Consider the following 11013-nt stretch of genomic DNA (forward strand, 5'->3'; position numbering starts at 1 on the left):
CAGAATATGCATTCATAGGCATATACCCAGCAAAAATACAAACAAACCAAAAATATATTTTAGCACAATCGACAGCTACAGTACAATAGCTAAAAAGTGGCATGTCTAGATTAGCCATGCTGTGATTACATAATTTGATTCTTGACAATAATGAGAAAGAACTTACAACAGACAACCATAGGACTAAAATCAGAAAAATGATAATAAATAAAAGAAGTCATATAAAGAAGTACATACTATATGATTCTGTTTCCGTAATGTTCAAAAACAGCAGAAGCTAATCTATGGTATTAGAAGTCAGAAGAGTGGTTACCCTTGGTGGGAAACCACCTGGAAAGAAACATAAATGAGGTTGCAAGGGCCAATAAGGTTCTGAGAACGGGTTTGATGGGTACATTCACTGTGTGAAAATTCGTAAAGCAGACACACTGATACTTGCACATTTCTGTATGTACATTTTACTTCAATGGAAAATTTTAAAGGGGAAAATAAACTAGCCTGGAAAGAGAAAAATGGGAGGGATTTCAATGCAACAAGTTTGCTCATGAGTTGATGATTGTTAAATTTGAATGACAAGTATATGGAGGTTGAGTTTGATTCCTGTTACTGTTATAAATATTTGAAACTTTCTGAAATATGATATAAAATAAGAGTTGAAGAGGAGAAGGGGAGAAGACTATGGCATATGCTGATCATTGATAAATACAGAGATGTGTGAATATGAGAATAATGCTCCTGGGCGTCAAAGGGGTGAGCCACAGAGTCACTGTCTATCTTATAAACATTTTAGCACTACAGTAAGTCCCCAGTGTTCCTAAGTCATATTCATTCTTAAGTCTTATACATCTTATACACCTTTGACACAAACATACAATGTAAACCATAACAAAACCAAACACACACACACACAAAATGAGCACTGTACTACTATATACTATTGCAATGTACATTAAGCACACAGCAACACAATAAAGATGTATGCAGGTATCTGTTTGCTGGTCTCATTTCCTTCAGGTGTTTACTCAGCAGTGGTATAGCTGGATTATATGACTGTTTTGAGTTCCTCTCAATTACTGCATGTTAATATTACATGGTGATAAGGTTTATTTGGGGAGGATGGTGCATACATTTAACATAATTTAATCAGTTTTAATCCCCTTCTCCCTCTCTCTTGTTCCTCTCCCTTCTTGCTTATCCCCTTCCCCATCTCCAGAAGCAATATTTAAATTTCTGAGTCTGGCTAATTTCAGTCACCACGATGGTTTTAGTTCTATCCATTTTCTTGCAAAAGACAGAATTTCATTCTTCTTTGTGGCTAATATTCCATTATGTAGAGATAATACATTTTTAAAAATCCTTTTATCTGTTCATAGGTATCTGGGCTGTTTCACTACTTAGCTATAGTGAATTGTATTGCTACATAAAATGGCTATGCATATATCACTGTAGTATGCAGTTCTTAATTCTTTCAGGAATATACCAAAGAGTGATTTGGCTAGATCAAATGATAGCTCTATGTTTAGCCCTTTGAAAACTCTTCACACTGATTTCCATAGTGGCTGTATTGTTTATATTTCTGCCAACAGTGCACGAGGGTTGTATTTTTCTCCACATTCACGTCAACATTTGTCTGTTTGTTTTTTGGATAACAGCCATTAAGATGGAGTGAAGTGAAATCTCAGTGTAGTTGGCTTTCCCACATGGCTAAAGATAATGAACATTTTCTCATGTAATTATTGGTCATTTAAACTTTTGAGAAGTGTCTGTTCAGATCATTTACCCATTTATTGATTCAATTATTAATTCTTTTGTTGGTAACTTTGTGAATTCTTTATATATTCTTGATTTTAATCTTCTGCCAGATGAATAAAGATTTTTTTCATATTCTATTAGTTGTCTCTTTGTAATAGTTTCAAAAGAAAAAGCAAACCAAAAAACCTAGAAATAAACCTAATCAAAAAAGTGAAAGGCTAAACTGGGGATGTAGCTCGGTAGTGGAGCCCCTGAACTGCAAGGATGAAGCCCTGGGTTCAGTCTTTGGCACTGCAAAAAAATTATAAAAAATTGAAAAAATTAATTGAAGAGAACACTAGAAGATAGAAAGACCTCCCAGCCAGGCATAGTGATTCACGCCTGTAATCCCAGTTCTCTAGGAGGCTACAGCAGGAGGATCATAAGTGGAAATCTGGCCTAGGCATCTTAGCAACTTAGCGAGATCCTGTCTCAAAATATAAAATAAAAAAGAGATGAGGATGTAGAGCAGTGTGAGGGTCCTTGGTCCAATCTAATTTTTTTAAAAAGGCAAGAAAGGAGTGAGGGACGGAAGTAAAGACAGACATCTCATGTTCATGGGTCAGGAGAAATAATATTGTTAAAATGGCCACATTACTGGAAGATATCTACAGATTCAAGGCAATCTCTATCCAAATAACAATGACATTTTTCACAAAATGAGAAAAAACAACCAAAAATTAATATGGAAGTACGAAAGATCTCAAATAGTCAAATCAATCTTGAGTAAAAAGCAATTCTAGAGGCTTCACAATACCTGATTTCAAAATACACTACAGAGCCATAGTAATAAAAACACTATAGAATTGGCATAAAAACACAATCTTAGACCAGTGAGATAGAGGACCCAGAAATAAACCCACATATCTACAGCCAAATAATTCTTGGACAAAGGTGCAGAAATATACAGTGGAGAAAAAACCCCAGCTTCCTCAACAAATTGTGCTGGGAAAACAGGATATTCACTTGTAGAAGATAGATGCTGGGTCCTTATCCCTCACCCTATATAAAAATTAACTTAAAATGGATCAAAGGCTAATGTAAGACCTGCAACTTTGAAATTACTGGAGGAAAACATAGGGGAAGCACTTCAACATGCAGGCATGGGCAATAATTTCCTAAATAGGGTTCTAATAATTCAGGAAATAAAAGCAAGAATTGACAAATGAGATTAGATTAAAAAGCTTCTACGTAGTAAATAATCAGCAGAGTGAAGAGATAACCTTTAAGCATCTTAAATCAGGTTTCAGAGAGGTTGAAAAATGAATGAATGTGTTCAACTTGACGTTTAACTGGAGCCTTTATGTTGTCTATAAATACAAATATTTTAACTAAGAAAATTAAGACATGCATGAGAATGATAGATACCTGGTTATCATATGGGGAGAAAGAAGGGGGTATGAGATTGTGGGGGCTTAAGGAAGCTGCAACATTAACTATATCTGTAAAGTTTTATAATTTAAAAGCAAAATAAAGTAAATCAAAATGTTAAATTTGATAGAGTCAGGATTGGGTACATAATTGTTCCTTATATTATACTTCATAATTTAAAGTATATTAAAATATTCCAAAATTTAAAAGACTATACACAGAGGGAACTGTTTTTAAATACATAAATAGTTGATAGAATTAGAACCCTGAAATCTCATCCAGTGATGGCAAGAAAATGAGCTGTTAGGAAGAAGATAGATAGAATATAAAAGAATCCAGATAAAGCCAGGCCACAGCATAGACATTTCAATTGCCTAAGGGCTACAACGTGATGTCCACTACTCATTGCACATTTATATACATATGCACATGCATATATATATATATATATATACACACACACATATGTGTATAAATATAGTTAGGATTAAATTAGGTGTAGCATACATTGCTGACATTAACACTGCGGGTTTAATCTTTTCAAAACAGCATAATGTTTGTTTTCTTGCTTTAGGAAGGTCTAATATTTTGTAACTTCTCCAAATTTTGTTAATTACAGATACTTAACCCTACATGAACATTCCAGAACTCTGAGGAATCCCCAAATAGGTAAATATCCTTCTTATGAAAATATAGTCTTCTTGAAGTTAATTTATTTCTATGTGACATTTTTATAGAAGCATAATAAAATGTGTCAATGATCTTGATTCTGAGCCAAAATTTTAAATCTATACACATATATATGTTTGATTGATTTTCTATAAGATTATCCATTAAAAACAGCAACAAAAATGTAGATCACTTTTTATATGGAAAATCAGCCAAGAAACTAATACACTCAGTGCTAAAACTATCCTACAACTAAACTCAATGATGTGCGATTTATACACAGTATAAAATCTAGAATAGTCCCTGTTTTCAATAGCATATGATCCAGATGATCTGATAACAACACAGTTGTTTCAATAACCACTCATTCAGCCACAGAAATGCTTGCCCAGGAAATTGAATCACCTCAATTACTCACTTTTAGGATTTACACTGATATATAAGATAGGTTTATTTTATCTAAATATATTGGCTATTTTCCTCTTGTAAATGTGTCTGTAAATTATATAATTTGTCTAGGTAGTGAACATGATTTAGTAGAACAAGCATAATATTTGAAATCAGAACTGGCTCATAGCCCTAGCTATGTATGCTACTCACAAGATGTTTGCTTTGGTAAGTTGTTTAATGTCTTTGACTCTCAACTTTTTCATCTATAAAATAGGGATATATGATCAACATTATACAGCTAGTTTAAGAAATTTATACAGAATGTTAATTCCCCTCCAGCCTGCTTCCATAAAATTCATATCAAAGATCATTATCATTGATTAAGATGCTGAGAATCTGCACACTACCAACATCCAAAGCAGTCTGGAACTCTACATCTTTTTTTGTTTTAAACAATTGATTTATTTTTCTAAATTTCTCAAACCAAAACAACACATTGATTATAGCAGGGCTCTAAATTTCCTTGAAAGGTCTCCAGGCAAATTCAGTTGAGGAGTAGTTTTACTTTTGCTCTTCCACTAATAATGAGCCTAATAAAACTGAAGGGAAGTAAACATTAAAGAATAAAGGTTCCACTGAGGGATGCATGGGAAGAGGGGCTTGTTCAAATATAATCACAAACATTTTAAACTTGCCCCAAATCAAAATGACTCTATGTATATTTAAAAAATACATTTACATTTTCTTAGTTGTTTGATTTCAAATCACACCTCTACTCAAAATACTGGTCCACACAGCCACAATTGTTACTGAGTTTAGTGGTTAGGAGCTGTAAGGTATGGTGATTTCCTAAAACCAATCTGTTGAAATATGTAGTGCTAGCTGGGTAGCAGTCACCTGGGAGCTTGTTAAAAATATATATTCCCAGATTCTGGTCTGTATATTTTTACTCTGTAGGTCTATGAGAGGTCCCAGAAAAAAAATGGACATACATATATACATATATTTGTATATGGAATATATACATTTAATACATATATTTAAACTTTCTAGGTACACTAGTTAAGCAATTTGCAATGCATCCATATAATACTATACATTGCATATGTAAGAAATAAGGAGCTTTTATGTATTTTTATATTGCTGTTAGGTAAAAGGTCAAGAACATACATTCTATTTTGCCAGTTATGTTAAAAAGATGGGTGAGGGTTGGGGATTTAGCTCAGTGGTTTCGCTGCCTGCTGCACAAGTGCAAGGACCCGAGTTCAATCATTGGTACCAAAAAAACCCCCCAAAACCTAAAAAGTTGGGTGAACATACATATTTGCTTACATATGCATGGTATATCTCTGAAACATGATACAAATAGCTAATAATAGTGGATTTGCCTTTGGAGAGAAGAACTGGGAATTGGCAGATAGGAATAGGAGATTTTTCCATTATATAACCCTTGCTCCTTTTAAAATTTGAGCCAAGTAAAAATATTATATATTCAAAACAACTGAAGAAAATACTATTTCTATAATACTCATGACAAAATATGGTTAACTCTCAACTCCTGGCAGAGAAATACGTAATGTGCGACATACTAATATAATATATTAATATACAGTATATAATATTTGGACTAATGTGAATATATGTTCTTGAAAACCTCATTATTTCTAAATTTTATAGTTCAGTTTATAGTTATTATTATTTTGAAAGTGGGCAACAGGATCTCACTATGTTGTCCATGCTGGCCTTAAACTTGAGATCCTCTTTCCTCAGTCTTCTGAGTAAGTAGGATAACAAGTGTGTGTCATCACACCTGTTTTAAATTGTATAGTTCAATACCAAGTTTCAGTAAATCTGACAAAGGATGATGTGTCTATTTGCTAGCTAATTTACTACTTCCTAAGATAAATGGCAAAAGCACAGTTTACAATTTATTCAGCCAGTCAGATTTTAATTATGCAATTCCTGGCTATTTTACGTAATTGAAGGGGATTCAAATTATTTCAAAATATACAGAGACTTCAAAAATGTTTTATATCATACCACTTCAAATTAATGAAGTTCAAAATCAAATTAAATGCAGTTACATCGTTCTTGAACTACATTTGATTTATTTCCTTTAAAAGACCTTCACAGAAAATATACTTTGATGCTATTCATTTAGTTTTAGAGTTGATCAAGGAAAAACCGTTTGAAGAATGGTTCTGCATTTGCAGTGAAACTGTAAGGATATTATGATCATTGATTTATACAAGTGGCTCTTTGATGGCACTTGTATAAATCATAATTTTTTATCAAAATATTTGTGACAGAAAATGTTTAAAAAACTGTGTGTTTCCTCTTATCAGATGAGAATTGCTGCCAAGAAGCTTAGAGTTGAACAAGATGTTTCACTACAGTATATAGCAAATTTCCTTACAAATTTTGAGGTGATCTAATCTTGGGAGAAGAGAAAAGGAAGGCAAGTAGCAACTTTTATAAAAGTTAAGTAGTATCATTTTTTTTGGTACGGGGGATCGAACTTGGGACCTTGTGCTTGCAAGGCAGGCGCCGGAACCACTGAGCTAAATCCCCTGCCCTAGTATAATTTTTTTTTAAAAAGCAAGCAAAGCAATATTTTACTGGATAGAAGTTTGTATAATTTCTGATTTTAGGTGAATTCTGCTCCATATAGAAAGCAAGGCAATTGAGCCTATAATATTAGGTTCCTTTTCTTTGAGAAGGCCTGAGGGAGAAAGAAGCCAATGAGAAAAGTTCTTGCCTTTGACACAGTGATTCTTGTAGGCTGAGTGAACAAGTACACACCTTAAGCTCATGGGCAGGAAAAGTGAAGGAATGTTCTAAGAGCTAAACATCAGTTTCTGAGAATAAATATGGTTGACTCATTCTTATATTTTGGATGAAGTCTTGGAAACAAACCAAATTCTTTTGACTTTCTCTAATCCTTTGCTTGGAACCTGCCCAGAACCACGTAAGAGAATGACTAATCTGCATCTGGTAGACACATAGACTATGAGAAACCTGCTTGGACTAAGATGGAACCCTAATGTGACTTGTATGAACCGTGACTTAGAAAATAGAGCATTGGTTTGGAAAACAGTCCAGTAGTTCCTCCAGGGGTGAAACACTGTTGCCGTTCAACCTACCAATTGGACACCTAGGGACCTGCCTTCTTTTTGTCCACTTCACCTGACAACTTTCATTAGTCCAGTAAATGAATTAAAGAAGAGAAATAAATTGTTTCATGTTCTTAAAGCAAGGGTCATCCAGAATCTACTAATTATACTGAACTCTGTTTTTTGTCTCTGCTTCTTCTTTTACACTTACATATCTATTTTTACAAGTATATTAATAAATACCACTTTTGTACTAAAATAACATTTTATCTGATTAAGAATAATATCTAGTGTTGATTAGTAAAAATACAGGAAAAATTCATAAACCTAGTATCCAAAATGAACCACTGTTAATATTTTGTTACTTTATTCTTTTGCTCAGGGTGTATTTGCATAGATCTACATACATTTATTTTATAAAAAGAAAACATTTCACAATTTTTAACCCAATTTTGCCAATTTCATGAAATTTTCTACTGTGGTATTGCTCTCCTGACTACAAGGTATTACAGCACGTGAATGTGCCACATATTTTTTTGATCCAGTTGTCCTTGAAAATCAGATTCTAAGAAAAAAGGCTTATGTTCTGTATAATAATATGATTGGAGAGTGTTTGCAGGGTCAACGTTCATGGGTAAGTGAAGGGAATAGAGCTATGTAGAGGAAAGAGTGGAGCTACAGGGAAGTTGTAACAAAGACCTCAGGGAGCTGTGGAGCTAGGATGAGCCTGAAGGTGTCTTCCATGAGGCAAAGGGGACAGGCCTTTGAGTAAGGACTAAGCTTAAGGAGTCGGCATAACCATGAACAAGGCAGCTCTTTTCAGCTGAGAGACATCAGTCAGTAATACTGCTGACAACTGAGGTAATGAAATCCTTAGCCCTGAGGAGGAGGATCTATACACAGAACAGGTTTTGCTAGACTCCATCTCCCGTGCCACCTGAATGTACTTAAACATTTTACTAAGTCTTTGTTGTATCCATCCTCTTCTAGTTATTCTTGTTTCCACTGACCCTTAGCTAACACATCTGCCCACCCAGGTGTCTTATATGTTAAGGTGATGCAGACCCTCATCCGTTACGGTCTAACTTCTTGGTTACCATCACTTTTTCATGCTTAGGCTGTTACATATATCCAGTCATTTTCAAAATCAGGAAATGTAGCATACCAAAAGATGCTCGCATGGATTCCATCGGTGCTGACCATATTTTTCCCTGCCTTTATTGTGAAGTAATAGCCCCTCCTCCACCTGATAATCAAACATCATTCCCAGGGAGATGATTCTTTTCTTGTGTAAAATTTTCCTTTCCTTCTTCCTGTTATGGGAATCCTAAAATGATGATAGTAGTTTTACAGTTCAATGGGACTCTTTTGTTCCCTTTGAAGAAATATTTTACCCTCTGGGAAGCAGATCATCTGGATGCACATGGTCAAGAGTTATAGGAATAGGAAGCACAAATTTGCCAAATTGATGACTTGGAGGGATGGTGAACAGGGTCACTTCTACTTCCTTCTCTTGGTTCCAGTCCAGTATATTCTACCTTCTTTTTTTTGTACCAGGGATCAAACTCGGGTCCTTGCGCTTGCGCAGCAGGCGGCCAAACCACTGAACTAAATCCCCGGCCCTCTACCTTCTTTTTTAAAATTAATTTTATTAGTACATTTTAGGTATACAATATAATGACATTCATTATTGGAAATCTGCACCTTTACATAATCTCTCTTGGTTCTTATTTTCCCCATTCGCCAGCCCTCCCTTCAACCCCTCCATCCCTCCCATTTGCAGACTTTGTTTCCATTTTTTCATTTTCTCATATTAATTCCATTCCCTTTTTTCCTTTCCCCTACCCCTCCCACTTCTCCTTCACATTTGCCTCTTTTCTTCCTATTTCACATTATCTATTATACCTTTTAGTCCTTATTTATATTTTCAGTTTCTCACAGTAGAGAAACTATTCGGTATTTACACATGTGTGTCCTATTTATTTCACTTAAGAGTATTGCCTCAATGTCCATCCACTTAGCTATAAATGTCTCTAATTTCTCATTTTTTATGGCTGAGTAGTACTCCATTTTATTAAAAAACCACATTTTCTTTATCCAGTCTTCAGTTGATGGGCATTTGGGCTGTTTCCAAGTTTTAGCTATCACAAACTGTGCTGCTATGAACATGGGTACACATATATCACTGTGGTATGATTCTTTGAATTCTTTGGGGAAGATCCCCCAGCAGTGGAATAGGGGGGTCAAATGGGACTTCCAGTCCTAGTTCTTTGAGGTATCTCCATACTGATTTCCACAGTGCTTGCACCAGTCTACACTCCCACCAGCAGTGGAGCAGGGTTCCTCCTTCCCCACAGCCCTGCCAGCATTTGTTATTGGTCGATTTCATGATAGCAGCCATTCTTTCTGGGGTGAGGTGGAATCTCACTGTTGTTTTCATCTGCATCTCTCAAATGACCAGTGATGTTGAACATTTTTTCATATGTTTATTTGCTATTTCTACTGCTTTGTGTGAGAAATGTCTGTTTATTTCAGATGTCCATTTTTGGATTGGGCCTTTAAATTTGGGAAGTCTGATTTTTTTTTCAGTTCTTTATATATTCTAGATAGTAGACCTTTATCAAGGAAGAGCTGCTAAAATTTGTTTCCCACATTGTGGTTTGTCTCGTCACACTGCTGGTGGTTTCTCTTGCTGTGCAGAAGCTTTTTATTAAGAAGAGATCCCACTTGTTGATTATTTGTGCTAGTTCACAGGCAACTGAGGTTTGTTCATAAAATCTTTTCCTACACCAATGTCTTCAAGAGTTCTACCTAAACTCTCTTCCAGCCGATTCAGCGTTCCTATATTAATATTTAGATCTTTAATCCATTTCAATTTTAGTTTAGTGCACGGTGAGAGACATGGGTCTAGTTTTAATCTTTGGCAAGTTGAAACCCAATTTCTCCAGCACCATTTATTAAAGAGGCTATCTTTCCTCCAGTGAGGGTGTTTGGCTCCTTTATTGAAGATGAGATGGCTGAGTGTGTCTGGAGTTGTTTCAGCATCTTCTAATCTGTTCCACTGGTCCTGAGGTCTGTTTCTTTGCCAGTACCATGCTGTTTTTATCACAGTAGCTTTGTAGTATAGTTTCAAGTTGGGGATTGTGATATCCCCTGCCATGTCCCTGTTGCCTAGAATTGCTTTTGCTATACTGGGTCTCTTCTTGCTCCGAATGAATTTTTGGATTGCTTTCTCAAGGTCTGTGAAGCATGCTGCTGGAATTTCAATTGGGATGGCCTGGAATCTATATAGCAGTTTTGGAATTATGGCCATTTTCACTATGTTGATTCTTCCTACCCAGGAGCAAGAAATGTCTTTCCATTTTCAAATATCATCTTCAATCCCTCTTTTCAGAGTGCTATAGTTCAGAGAAGAGGTCTTTGATTTCTTTTGTCAGGTTGATTCCTAGCTATTTCAGTTTTCTGGATGCTATTGTGAAAGGAACTGTTTGCCCTATTTCTCTCTCCGTGAGTCTATTCGTGTAGAGGAAATCTGTTGATTTTTGTGTGTTGACCTTATGTCCAGCTACTTTACTGAATTTAGTTATTAAGTCTAGAAGACTATTGGTGGAGTTCTCTGAGTCTTCTATATAGAGTATCATGTCATCTACAAATAATGACAATTTGACTTCTTCATTTC

The 11013-nt window shown here is 35.2% G+C and overlaps 1 long non-coding RNA gene across 2 annotated transcripts in view; it reads left to right on the forward strand.

Annotated features, from left to right (window-relative positions):
- LOC147825937 (uncharacterized) overlaps positions 1 to 10156 on the forward strand; it is a 115446-nt gene extending 105290 nt beyond the window's left edge. For both annotated transcript variants that reach the window (XR_015440095.1, XR_015440096.1), the window contains 2 exons: positions 3782 to 3831; positions 6567 to 10156. This is a non-coding gene — a long non-coding RNA (uncharacterized LOC147825937). The remainder of the gene's footprint in view (positions 1 to 3781; positions 3832 to 6566) is intronic.
- The last annotated feature ends 857 nt before the right edge of the window (positions 10157 to 11013 follow it).

The sequence above is a fragment of the Heterocephalus glaber genome, unplaced genomic scaffold (assembly GCF_053883595.1).
Source record: "Heterocephalus glaber isolate CG9 unplaced genomic scaffold, H.glaber_assembly_v1.0 deba00001481, whole genome shotgun sequence".
NCBI classification, from domain to species: domain Eukaryota; kingdom Metazoa; phylum Chordata; class Mammalia; order Rodentia; family Bathyergidae; genus Heterocephalus; species Heterocephalus glaber.